Source organism: Triticum aestivum, unplaced genomic scaffold (assembly GCF_018294505.1).
Source record: "Triticum aestivum cultivar Chinese Spring unplaced genomic scaffold, IWGSC CS RefSeq v2.1 scaffold11045, whole genome shotgun sequence".
NCBI classification, from domain to species: Eukaryota; Viridiplantae; Streptophyta; class Magnoliopsida; order Poales; family Poaceae; genus Triticum; species Triticum aestivum.
In genome coordinates, this window is record NW_025225421.1 from 10,093 (window position 1) to 20,613 (window position 10,521).

Consider the following 10,521-nt stretch of genomic DNA (forward strand, 5'->3'; position numbering starts at 1 on the left):
TGAGGTATGTGAGGCTATTCATAGTGGGAGTAACTTAGCTAGTAACATAACGCATCTCAAGACAAATTTGCTTATGAGGCATGTAGTTAATGAGGAGAGTGATGCTTGTGATAACATAATATGTTACCGTAACATTTTTTTGAAAAGGAGGATTACCCCCGGCCTCTGTATCTCTTGATGCACACATCCATCTTATTGAAAATCCAGATCCAAAAGAAAGTCCTAAATTATGAGGAGAGTGTTGGATGAAATGCTCAACTGAGTTCCGGCCAAGCGGGGGTGTCGATCGCGCCTAGACGGGGCCGAGCTGCGTCGAGGTACTTTCTTCTTTCTTTCGCTGTCGGCCGGCTGGTCACCAAAATTGCCATTGCCTGGTAGCCTGGGAACCTTCAGCGAGCTCTTGAACCAACCTGCCTAGCGAACACACTCCATCCACCCAATTCGGATGGCATGCTGTGACCAACAGCAGCCAAGTTGGACACGAGTTTGAGTTTCCACATATAAAACACAAGACTGTCAAATCACTGATTATTATGCCACACTCGTTTCCCTTTCCTTTCTTACGACGGCATAGACTTTCCAGCTTGTACCAAAGATACGTCCCTGTTTGAGCTCAAGTTTATATCCAAATAGGACGATTGAGATGTCACTTGAGCTACTAGACAGGCAGGATTAGTCTATGCGTTTACTAATTCAGCTACTAGATATAGATAGGGAGCGCAGCATGCTTACATTGACTAGTCTATACGCGTACGTACTACTGTATCTGGTCGGCGGTGAAGTCAACTTAGAAGACCAAATTTTTCTACACCAATTGTGGAGGAGATATAGACTACTAGTACGACTGTGAGCTGTCTAGCAAGTTCCCAAGCCAAGCTTGCCCAACAGCATGTCACAAGCAAAGCTCATCGTCGCAACGGTGACGGCACTTCAGCTCCTCATGGCGACAGCCGTCGCCGCCGTCCAGGTAGCCTTACCTGGGTGCCCGCAGGCCTGCGGCAACGTCACCGTCCCCTACCCTTTCGGCTTCCGGCGAGGCTGCTTTCGCAAGGGCTTCAACCTCACCTGCGACGAGACGCGCCGTCCGCCGAGGCTGCTCCTGGGCGACGGCGTGGAGGTGGACGCCATCTCCCTGGCGGACGGCACGGTGCATGTGCAGACCAAGGTCGTGGCATTCCGACCACTTTACACAAACGGTGCCGTCGGCGCGAGGAGATCTATCGACCACAACTACTCGTGGTACTGCGGCCTGCCGGAAGTGTACAAGAGCGGCGGCGCGCAGCTCGCGGTGTCCACCGAGCACAACGTCTTTGTGGCCATCGGGTGCAACTTCATCGGCTACCTCGTCGCAGTCAGCGACGGGGGTCGCGAGTATGTCAGCACATGCTCCACGCTGTGCAACGGGAAAACCCGGGACGCCTTGTGCACGGGCGTCGGCTGCTGCTGGACGACCATCGCGCAGCGTTACCCCGGGTACCAGGTGAAGTTCAAGGATTTGGACGATACGGCGGCAGCGTACGCGGGCCAAAGCCGTGCGTCGGTGGCCGCGTTCATAGTCGATCGCGAGTGGTTCGTAGGCACCATGCAGAACACTATCAGCTTCAATGATTTTGTCAATGATGATTTCGGTAACGGTCCGTCCAGCATGCCCACCGTGCTGCACAATGGTGGCTAGACGTAGATAGCGAGCGTGACTTGGTCGTCAAGGATCCACGTTCTGCATCTCGTTGAGATGCATAAGCTTGAACAGTTTCGCTGCCTACATCGGCGACGCAGTGAACAAAGTAAGGTGCAACTGCTCGGATGGATACGAAGGCAACTCTTACATCGTTGACGGATGTCAAGGTACCACCGCTCTCCCAACTTTCCCTCTGTTCATCATCCATTAGAATTTTGTTAAATTTTCTTTTTAGTTTTTTTCTTTTTTTCTCTCTTGCATGTTATATCACTTGAGTGAGGCTTCGTTAAATCTCAGTTGATTGAGAACTAGCCACATCCATCTTCTTATTACGTCGATAAGGATACGACCCTTCAGATCGCTTCACAAGAAAGCAGCCACCGCCACCCAAACCCTTATCCACCGCCTTCGCCCTCCTTAATTTCCCCTTCTCGCTGCTAGAGATCAATGGCCGGGCCAAGTTCCAAAACTAGTGAGTGAAGGTGGCGGACGGAGGTTTCACTCTGGTTGGCTTCGGTGGCGATATATGATCTTGAGACAGTGTGCGGCTTGAGGCCGAGACTATGTCCATGCATCATCGACATTTTTGGTAGGGCCGGTGCTCTGGTGGCAATGAGTTTGTGGCCGTGATCCCATCTGTAGGTACGCCGGCTGTAGCGGTAGCCGTATGCATCCCAGTGAGGTGGTCTACCCCCTCGGGCAGACGGGTGGCGCCGTAGTCCTGCGCTGCTAGGCGGTTATCGCAGTGGGCCCTAGGGTCTTGGCTCTTTAGATCCAGCGACAATGACAAATATGTTAGCTGGATGATCATGCCGCCACTTGCGATGACAACAAAGCAAGATGACAGAGTGGGACTGTCGGAGCAACCAAATTGGGATTTTTGTAGTGCCGGTAAGATTCCTCTCTCGTCAATCTTCGTTGCTTATGTGATGATGGCATACGTCGTTCGGATCATTTGGTGGCAACCGACACTTGGCTGCTTATGCGAGCACTTATCTCAAGACTTTGATTTGGTGGTGCTTCTTGAGTATACAGTCTCAAGCTATAGGGTCATAACCCTAAGTCCGGCCGTAGTTGGTTATACCTGGCAATGATAGTGTGTTTCCTACCCTGTTGAAGACATTGCTTGGATTTGCTCAGACTTGATCTTCAGGATGAAAACCTAGTATTTGGCCTTCAGATGTTGGATCCGACATTGGCGGTGCTTGAATGTTGCTCCCTTCTGCAGGCTTGCTACCGGAGAACGTTTCTTATCATCCTTGTGATTTCAAGAGATGGTTGGTGCATATGGTCGTTGTAGTTCGTTGATTGTTATTTTGGTCACTTCAAAAAAAATCATCACCTATGCATAGCTATGGTCTTGCTTTACTTAGCTATTTGTTGGCTTGATTATTTGTGTCTATGCGTTGGTTTTGGTTATGTGCATTCTAATTATGTAAATGCCAGATATGTGCTCAAGATATCATAAGTTTCAATCACCCAAAGATTATAAGCTACTAAGATTAAAGTCACACTCTAATATCTGTGCAATTTAGAGAATTTGGTAAGGCCTTTTTTCTTTCGTATGCTATATATGGAGTGACGATGACTATGGTTGAATGCAGATCTAAAGTCTTAAATTGTAACTCATATTTAAGTAAAATGCATGCAACTCAAGAGTAAAGATCTTCCCTCCCGTTCTTTGAAGCGTCAATGGTGGTTTGGGGCTCGAGAAACCCAGCTCGCCGCCCTCGTATCTTCCCTCCTGTTCTTCCCCACTTGGCGCAGCGGACGGTGGACGGGACTCAAGAAATCCTAGCCAACATCACCCTCATTTCTTCTTTCATCGTTCTCCCCAGCTGCCACTGCATCTCGTCGGATGGTGGCAACGAACTCGCCTCCTCGCTGAAGCTTTGGCTCGAGCGGCTTTAGAGGTACCATGGCGGCTGGTTGTAATGCCCCAGGAATAAATACCCTATTTTTTTACCTATTATATTGTTTATGCATCATATGCATCTCATCAACATCGCATCTGTATCATATCACACTAATTAAATAATTAATTTGGATATTTTATTTTGCCATTTTGTCAAATGGTGAATTAGTAAACCCTTCTCTCTTTGGCGTTTTCGCCCTTGCCTTTTGTCCAACCGGACACAAGGCCTCGTTGGGATATTTGGGAGCTACCCAAATTAGTTCACAATGTTTGCACAAATCTGAGGCGACTCAAAACGTAAAACTCATTTATGCAATAAATAGAATAATTTTTTAAAATGCAATATGAATGGATCCCGAATGCCGCACGGTGCGCTGGTGACGCGCAACCCCCACTCTTGGGCTGGCCGATGTGCTGTGCGAGATGCCCCGTTTTTTTGCCTTTTGTTTTTTCTCTTCAGTTTTTTCTTCTTTAAAATAATTTAGGACATAAAAAAGTTCCATTTTTTTAAATGCGAACTTTGAAATAAAAGTTTGCATATTGGAAAAATGTTCATGAAATTAAAAAAGCAGGAAAAAAAATATCCAAAGATGACGTGGGATACGGGCAATGAGTGGTCTTCTGCCAAGCCTGGACACCAGGCAAGGCTTACCGCCACCCTTGATTATATCTGATCCCATGCTCCCCCATGCTTGCATTAGCTTTACGATTTGTGTGTCCTCGATACCTATATGATGCATAGCCTGTTTTTGACACTTCACTATATTGCCTTGATTTTACCCGATCCTAGCAAGACCTGCTTGTTTGTGTAGAAGCCTTGTTCGACCTGCCTTACAGTAGTATGCATGCTTAATATTTATGTTTTACCATGTTAACCTCCTATTGTAACCTTGGGTTATTACACTATTAATCTGGTTCAGATACACCATGTTGTTGATGATGCTATGTGCAAAATGAGATAGTAAGTTAGGAAGATAGCCGTGGGAAGCCATGTTTGAGTGCATGGTGTTCTGTTCCACTCGAGCCGAACTAGGACCCGAGATCATGGGCATTTGAATTCAAGACTAAATGCACTAACCACATGTGGAAGAGGTTTACCCCCATCACCCCTCAACCGGTACTCAAACTGTTGATCTTTCCCCACTGGTTACAAGCTGACACCATTTTCCTTTTTGGTACGTTTTAATTTGCTGGGTGGGCACCCTGGTCGTGGACTTATCCATCCCAGCCATAATGGCATATGGTTTGAGTCTGATTTAAATCTTCGACCGGGGAGTTGGGTGATTTTCCTTGACTAGTGATGTAAAAGGGGAGTGCCATGTCATTTAGAATCTTTCGGTTCATGCCTATAATGGTCCAACAACTGGTTTTGACGAGCGTGCATCTGGAGCCTATAATGGGCATATGGGTGCACCATCGTAGGGATAAATATATTCAATTAGTCGTGTCCACGGCTATGGACAACTTGAGTCGGTCGACTTGATCTAGAACAACTTTAACCTTAATCTCTAAAATTTCCCACCCTTAATTTTGTTAGCAATATAGCTTGCGCAACTTGAACTAAATATATATTAAAACTTGCCAAATAAAAGACTTGGGGATTCTTCTTCATGGGTGGTGCAAAGGGGAATGCAAGGCTCTGTTATGTTTGTGATAGGATAGATGATCCGCGTGGGCGCACCCAGTGGGGTTGCGTTGCACAACGTGTGTTGGTGGTTTGTACACGCTCCCTTTACTTATCTCTAATAGACGCAAGTTGTAGCGTGTCTCTATAGGTGCTAGAGCTTGCTGCGGCTAAACCCTTACCCCCTTTTGATACATGATGCACAAATAGTGCAGGTCTCCGGTATGTCTTGCGGAGTATGTCATGTACTCAACTTTCTATAACGAACACTTATAGGTATATGGTGATGGACAACATTAGATGGTTAACCCATAGACAGCGGTCTGGGCAGGGAATGAACGCCTCTGCTGTGTTTATTGTTGATCAGGACTGGTTCAACAGAAATGAAAATGATATGATGCTCAACTCAACTTATCCATGCGAGCAAGCCATGGTTGAGAGTGTTCTGGTAGTGTTGGAGGACATGTTGTCGTTGTCTGTCCAGCCCAATTCTTCGGAACTTAGAAGTTTAAGCTTGAACAACGATAGCTACTATGTTTTTGAAGATTTATGAAAAAAGGCGATGCAACTGTTCTAAAGGATATGAGGGTAACCCTTACATTGCTAATGGGTGCCCAGGTATGTTAGTAACAGTTTTTGGTATGTTCTTACCTAGTCTCGGTAGTTATAATGTTATGAGATCACATGCATGTGTTATCTTAGTTTTTACCATTCGATGTAAAACCCCCTTGGTTCCAACATTGTGTTTTTCCTCTTCAGATATCGATGAGTGCTTACGGCCAGATATTTATCCCTGCCATGGAACATGCATCAATATGCCAGGAACATACAGATGCTCAGCAAAGAAAAGAATCATCAGCTTAGCAGGTACATAAAACACCTTTCATAGAAGTCTTCCATTCTTGATAATTGCAAAGACAAACTTTCATGTTTTGTTCCTCGACTATTGTGAGCTTAGTTTTGTCCCTGAACAAAAATACAATAAATTTATATTAGAAACTTATTTTTGTTAAATACTACTATTACTAGGACCTAACTGCTTAATATTTAGTTTACAGTTAGTTATCTCTAATGCTTACTCAAATCATGCCTAGGGTTGTAGATCACTCAAACATGGACGACTAAAAGGAAGGGTATAAAGTACTTCCATTATGAATGGCCCAGTAGTCATATTTCCCAAGAAAACATTTTCATTTTACAATTCAGTAGTTTGAAAAATTGAGCTCGGTAGCTTGATTTCTTGAAGTGAACACAACATATATTGTTCAATCAATCTTATGTCCGCTTTCTGCAGGTCTAATTACCATAATAGCAATCGTTGCTGGTTTTGGACTACTATTTTCACTCCTAGGTGTTGCCCAAGTCACAAAAAAACTCAAGAAACGAAGAGCCAAGAAGATCAGACAAAAATTCTTTAAGAAAAACCATGGACTGCTTCTACAACAGTTAATCTCTTCGAACAAAGATATAGCCGAAAAGATGAAGATTTTCAGCTTAGAAGATCTAGAACAAGCAACCAACAAATTTGATCATAATCGGATCCTTGGTGGCGGTGGGCATGGCACGGTGTATAAAGCCATCTTATCTGATCAACGTGTCGTGGCCATCAAGAAGGCCAAAATTGTTGTGCAGAGGGAAATCGACCAGTTCATAAATGAGGTTGCCATACTTTCACAGATAAACCACAGGAATGTGGTGAAACTTTTTGGTTGCTGTCTCGAGACAAAAGTTCCTCTACTAGTTTACGAGTTCATATTGAATGGAACTCTCTCTTGTCATCTCCATGGCAAAAGTGAGAATCATTTGTCATGGAAAACTCGATTGAGGATTGCTTTGGAAACTGCAAGGGCTATTGCATCTCTACACTCTGCAGCTTCCATATCAGTATACCATAGAGATATCAAATGTGCCAATATTCTACTTACTGATACTTTAATAGCAAAAGTATCAGATTTTGGTGCTTCGAGGTCAATTGCAATAGACGAGACAGGAATACTTACAGTTGTCCAAGGAACCTATGGTTACCTTGATCCTGAATACTACTACACGAGTCGATTGACGGAGAAGAGTGATGTTTACAGTTTTGGTGTCATCCTAGCAGAGCTATTGACAAGTGTCACGCCAGTTTTTTCTTCTCATTCATCAGAAGGAACAAGCCTAGCATCGCACTTTGTATCACTAATGAGCGGCAATCGCTTGTCAGTTATTCTAGATACACAAATTATTCATGAAGGAGGAGTTGAAGATGCTGAGGTGGTTGCAAGACTTGCACAAGCATGCTTAAGCTTAAAAGGGGAAGAAAGACCTACAATGAGGCAAGTGGAGACAACACTTGAAGATGTGCATAACTCAAAGGTCAAGCTCAGTTCTCAGATAACAAGAGTGAATCAGAGTGCTATGAAAGATCAGCCATGGATGGGGAACAAAGGCGGTGAAGGAACTAGGTTATACAGCTTGGAAAAGGAGATTATCCAATCATCCGAAATTCCTAGATGAGTTTACTTGCATGGTAAAATGAGTCAGGTAGTATTGTTAGTTTGGGTGCCATGGTACATGCCACATGTAAATTTCTTAATCAACAGCCGAATGTAAATTATGAACGGTTGATTGTAATCATATGTGTATTTCCTATGCTAGAGTCATGCAGGACCAAATATGCAAAAGTAAATAAAATGAACCAAGTTACAGTTTTCTATTAAACATGCAGTTTGCACACTTAATTCTGAAAGTTTGTGAGTACGTTGATGGGTCCATGAATGTACATATTGTAACCCCCCCAATACACACACATTCAAGAGCCGAATTTGCATCACATAGGTTTTGAGAGCACTGGGCTAACTTGTGAAATTTTACATTGCAAGTACTTTCAGTGACAAGAAGGCAATGCAAATTTAGTGTTGAAATAAGTTGCTACACCACTCTAAGTTGTTACTTGCTCCTCATCGAGCATCGGTCCATTAACCTTTTTGAGTTCGTTGTTTTTGTTGTGCCGAGGAAGCTCAGGTTGATTGACTAGTCCAAGCCTCAAGACCGGGAGCAAAATTTATTTTGCAATATAACTAATTGACAGCTCGTGAACTAGAAATATTAGCTTAGCTAAAATTCTACGAGGTCGACACCAAAAGGATACATGCATGGTCGACACTAGAAGTGTTTGCGGCTAGAATTTCATGAGGTTGATGTCAGCATGATGCGAGGCAACACCACCATTCCACATGTATTCATCCACTCACGTCCATTGCCAAGACTCCACTACGCCACGCCTTGAGACCCGCCGTCGGTCATAAAAGCTGCCATTCCATGAGGCCTGGTCGAGCTGCATCGAGGAACTCTCTTCTTTCCCTCTCGCCCGGCCCGGCGGTCATCAAAATTGACATTGCCTGTACACTGAACCTTCAGCGAGGCCTTCCACCGAACCCGGATGGCACGGTGTGGCCACTGACCTGACCAACGGTAGCCAAAGCTGGGCACGAGTTTGAGTTTCCACATAAAACAGAAGAGATTATGCCATACGCATTTCCCCTTCCTTTCTAAGGCATAGACTTTTCCTTACCAAAGAGACACGTTTGAGCTGAGGTTGAACAAAATACTGTAGGACAAGGACGGTTCTAACTCGGCTAGCACTAGACAGGTAAAACATGCCCATATTGAGTACCAGTCTATATGACTATCCGTGCACTACTGTACCTGGTCGGTGTTGAAGTCAACTGAGAAGACCAAAGTCTTTCTACTTAAGACAGTACCAAAGGCAACTAGTCAGAGTGACTAGTCTAGCTAGTGCCCTACTAGCTCGGAGTGGACGTTGAAGTCAAGCAAGAGAAGACCCAACATTTATTTCTTCTACATAAGAGGAGTTCGATTAGCAGCACGAGTATCACCAAGCGTACGTCTAGCTATAATTCCCAACAGCATGCTCAAGTTGCAGGAGGAGAAGATGATCCTTCTCCTTCCCTCCATTCCTTCCCCACAAGCAAAGTTCCTCGTGCCAATACTAGTTGTACTGATGGCAGTTCAGCTCCTCGTGGCAACCGTAGCCGCCTTGCCGGGCTGCCCGATGGCCTGCGGCAACGTCATCGTCCCCTACCCTTTTGGCTTCCGACTATGTTGCTTCCAAAGGAACTTCAACCTCACCTGCGACGAGACACACCACCCTCCGAAGCTGTTTCTCGGCGACGGCGTGGAAGTGGACACCATATCCCTCTCGGAAGGCACCGTGCGTGTCCAGAGAAGGATTTTGAGGTCTTACGAAAACATGACGCGGCCGCAATCTCTCGGCTTTGGCGCCGCATGGCCCGACGCCGCCTGGCCCGGTCAGAATACCGGAGTGCGGCTGGCGGTGTCAACTGAGCACAACGTCTTCGTGGTCATCTGGTGCAGCCTCGTCGCCTACCTCATCGCCCAACAAACAGTTACGAGCAATGGAGACGGGGCTAATGTTGGCGCATGCGCTGCGCTGTGTAACTTCGGGATTCCGGATCCAGGCCACACCTCGTGCTCGGGCATCGGCTGCTGCCGGACGACCATCTCGCAGAGTCTGGCTGCGTACGGTGTCCAGTTCAATCGGTTGGATGGCACTCCGTTCGGGGCTGCTCATCCGTTCGGGGCTGCGTTCATGGTCGATCGTGGGTGGTTCACCGGGACCAACATCGCAACCATACAGAATGCCACATATCAGGATTTGGGTAGCTATGCCAACGTCACCAGCGTACCCACGGTGCTGGAATGGTGGCTGGATGTGGAAGCCGATCGTGACCTGCTCGTGAGGGATCTCGGTTCCGAGTCTGGTTGGAGATGCATAAGCTTGAACAACGTCGCTCTCAACGTTAGCAACCATTACGGTGCAGTAAGTTGCAACTGCTCGAATGGATACGAAGGCAACTCTCACATCGTTAATGGATGCCAAGGTACCACCCCTACCACTATAAGTACTACTCCCTCTGTGTCAAATCTAAGACAACTAATTTGAGAACGGAGGTAATACTTCCGACACCGGCCCCTTTATTTTTGAGAGAGCTTCTTCTATTAGGAGTAGTTACTTTTTATACTGTAGCATATGTGAATGTGATATTGGGCTTTTAGAGCATCTCTAGCCGATCCCCTAAAACAATAGAGGAGTAAACGGTCGAGTAAAGTTTAGTGGAGTATTTTTACTCCATTATATTAAGTTTTGGGTTTTCAGAGAAGAATTATGTCTGCTAAATAGGCACCTTTTTCCTTGCACCATCAGAAAAGATTTATTTCTGACAACAGCTCGCTACTGTCGGAATGAGCACAAAATGATAGTTCATGAAGAAATTCGTTCAC

At 45.5% G+C, this 10,521-nt stretch overlaps 2 pseudogenes; both read left to right on the forward strand.

The window, feature by feature from the left end:
• The first annotated feature begins 855 nt into the window (after positions 1 to 855).
• On the forward strand, positions 856 to 7,850 carry LOC123172174 (wall-associated receptor kinase-like 8; annotated as a pseudogene).
• A 1,370-nt stretch (positions 7,851 to 9,220) lies between these two features.
• On the forward strand, positions 9,221 to 9,980 carry LOC123172173 (uncharacterized; annotated as a pseudogene).
• The last annotated feature ends 541 nt before the right edge of the window (positions 9,981 to 10,521 follow it).